Genomic DNA, 3,646 nt, shown 5'->3' with positions numbered 1-3,646 from the left:
ACCTTGGAATTTTGCAAAATCCTAAAACAAGCCTTACACAAAACTCTATTGGAACCGCTAAACACCCCAAATTTTTTTCAAAAACTTTTTCATTTTTTTTTATTTACTTGTCTTAGTTTAAGTTGGGAATAACAAGTTATAAAAGGGTTATATTTTTACAAACTTACAACTGATAGCGTCGTGATAAAAAGAACTAACATAAGAAAATTATGAAACGGTATAACAAGTCTAGCTAAAATTCGATTATATATGCTTGGTCACATTAAAAACCCATTCCCACAAAAAGTGAGTTTTGAGCCTATATTGAGCATAAAAATACACATACTTAGATTAAATGCTCATTTTTCGTTTCTTGTGTGAATAGCCGCTCGGTCTTTACAAATCTAGAACTTGCCACGACGATACATTCCCGGTCCTTACCAACTTAAACCCAAGTAAGTAAATGATGGAGGCATTAGGACTAACTATTTTTCTTTCAAAACCATTATTTTTCATTTTTTTTTTACCTACCCAAAATCCCCCTAGAAAACCCCTTTGAGCCTAAACCTTTCATTTCATTACCCCCAAAACAATTTTCTACCCACCAAAAAACCTTTTTCATTTTTTCACCTTTATTTTTGTAACAAACTCGGTTTTTCATAAACATACCCTTTACGTGACGAAAAAAAAAAAATAATAATAATATATGATGAAGTCAAAAACAAACATAAGCTACAAAAAGCTTGTTTGGAGAAATACTTCAAAAATAAATGTCACCAAAAATAAGGTATTTTACGAAAACCGACACTTGTTACGATTTTCGCCCTTTTTACTAACCACTAACCAACCACCCACCTTTAAACCCAAGCCTTCACCCCAAAAGACCTCTTGATATTTACAAAGGTAAAAAGTTAAAAAGGAGGAGGATTGATCGCTTGGCAAGCATATGGAAAATGTAAATCCGTGCCGCTCTCGAGCGATTCACTTAAATATACACCTTCGGCCGAGTGATTGAGTGATCTCCCGTGAGGTATGTGAACTTGTACATAAATGGAATTTTAATAAGGCATGCTATGCCAAATTTAGTAATTTATCTTATGTAAAGTTCAAGATAAACCATGACGAATAAGATTGTAAATAAAATAAAAATAAAACCTATACAAACCTTGGATTCCCGACACTCTAGGACAAGTTAAAAAACTTCTCTTCTACCTATTCCATTTGGGAGTGTAAGCCACATTAAAAGAGTTTTGCTTGAGGACAAGCAAAAGTTCAAGTGTGGGGGTATTTGATGTGTGTAAAATGCAACATATAAAACACATCAATTAAGGCATAAAACTAACCCTTTTTAAGTACTAATGTTGGAAAAAGAGTGTTTTTGTCTTCCTTTTGTATTTTCAGGATGAAATGAGCTCAAAATCACAAAAGAAGCAAAAAGACTACTAAATCTACCATAAATACAAGAAAAGGAACAAAAGTGAACTGCCCAGACCCTCAACGGCACCTCCCAAGACAAAGAGAAGAGAAACAGAGCCTGAACACGCCCCGTGTCCAGTGAACACGGGGGCGTGCCCAGGAAGCAGCAGAAAAGACAAACCAGTAGAAGCTTCCATTGCTCACCACGGGGCCGTGCCCAGCGGACACGGGGGCGTGTTGAAAGTACAGCAGGCGCATTAATTGTAATTCGCAATTACAATTAATGAAGAGAGAGAATGTCAGACGGGCACGGGGCCGTGTTCAGCGAACACGGGGCCGTGTCCAGCGTTCTGTTCAGCCTATAAATAGAGGAGCTTGGTTTCATTCTCTCTCATCCCTTGGCACACCACCTCTCTCACACTTCATCCACCACCCACCACCACCATAACACCATCATCCACCACCATCATCCATTGTCCATCATAGAGTGTGTGAGTCGTCTCGGGATCCAAGATTGATCGTAAGAGTTCTTGACAATCAAGGCCATGTTTGCCTAAGTCTCTTACATCACTTGGTGAAGACAAGTGTTTAGTATAATACTTTTTATTTTTAATCTCTTGCACTTTTTATTTGGTTTTGTATTAATGACTTTAATAACTAGTTACTTATGTTGAAGGTGATCTTTCCTTATCGTTTGTCCGTGGTGTCTTGGCGTTATTTTACTGTCTATATAAAATAAAAGATTTTCACCATTCATATCTCCACGGTCTATATGGAGGTATGTTGGCTACCTGGTCGGGGGTTAAGGGAACGGTTTGGTAAAGGTCTTGCCCTTGTTCAGCGTTTAGAGGTCCTGCTTGGGACCTGGGTCAAATTTAGTAGGATCTCCTTCAATGCCCATAGGTATTGGATGGCGGGGATCCAAACTCTTTGACCCCCTCATAAGCTAACTACTATTAATACTATAACCCGGCTATTTAGGACTGTATCCCTGCTGACTCAGACTACTTAGCCGAGGGTAACGTCACCGCCAAAAGCGGGGCCTACCATAATTTGCATTAATAACTTAATTCATTATCTTTCAATAATCCAACCCTTTAGGATTGTATCCTTGCTGACTCAAACTACTGGGTTGAGGGTAACGTCACCTCCGAAAAAGGGGCCTACTACAATAACTAAGATAATCTCTTAAACAAGTGCAAAAGTGCGAAAATAATCAAAGGTTATACTAATACACTTGTCGGATCCAAGTGATTCATCTTGTCTATCTGTTTTTTTATTTTATTTTATTTTTCAGCATTTAGTTAGTTTTTATTTTTCTTAGTTTAAAACATTTTTCTAACTTTTTGATTTGATTAGACGTTGAGGATAAACCGGTATTAAAAGCTCTTGTGTCCTTGGACGACCTCGATATCTTACCAACACTATACTACGTCCACGATGGGTGCACTTGCCCATATGTGTGTTTAGTGTTAGTAAATATCGTGTTTTATAAATTTAAAACTTGGCTAAAAGTGTAAAAAGGGCTTAAAAATACATCAAAAATATATACACACTAACACGCATCAAGTTTTTGGCGCCGCTGCCGGGGACACAAGGATTTTAAGAAAGCTTAAAATCGACGGCCTAATCAGTTTTTCAAAACATTTTTAAAACGCGCGCATTTTTCTGCATTTTAGTTTAGTTTTTGCATTTACAGTAGCCTGAACACGGGGTCGTGCTCGCTGAACACGCCCCCGTGCTGCATATTTTAGAGTAGATACCCAGATACAGAGTCTGAACACGGGGCCGTGCTCGCTGAACACGCCCCCGTGCTCAAAGTGACCAGTAAATTTAATTAAAACGCCCAGATACAGTCCCTGAACACGGGGCCGTGTTCACCCAACACGGGGCCGTGTTCAGCTTCTGTTTCCGTCTTATTTTTGTTTTCTGGTCCCGAGACTCAGTTGTAGTCTGTTGAGTGATTCCTATGGATCAATACTCAAGAGGTTACAACTACACCTATGATGAGGATGATTATAGGGGTAATTATTGCACTAATTGTCGTAATGCACACTCGGTTCAATATAATACTTCATATCAACCATCCAATCCATACAACCATTATGAGGAGTCCAGGTACGAGCCATCAACTTCATACACATCCTATGAAGACCAAAGGTATGAACCTCCTTCCTCATACTCGTATTTTGATGAACCAAGGTATGAGCCTTCATACTCATACTTTGAAGATTCAACATATGAGCCACCA

Source organism: Helianthus annuus, chromosome 8, assembly GCF_002127325.2.
Source record: "Helianthus annuus cultivar XRQ/B chromosome 8, HanXRQr2.0-SUNRISE, whole genome shotgun sequence".
Classification (NCBI taxonomy): Eukaryota; Viridiplantae; Streptophyta; class Magnoliopsida; order Asterales; family Asteraceae; genus Helianthus; species Helianthus annuus.
This window is presented reverse-complemented; position numbering follows the sequence as displayed.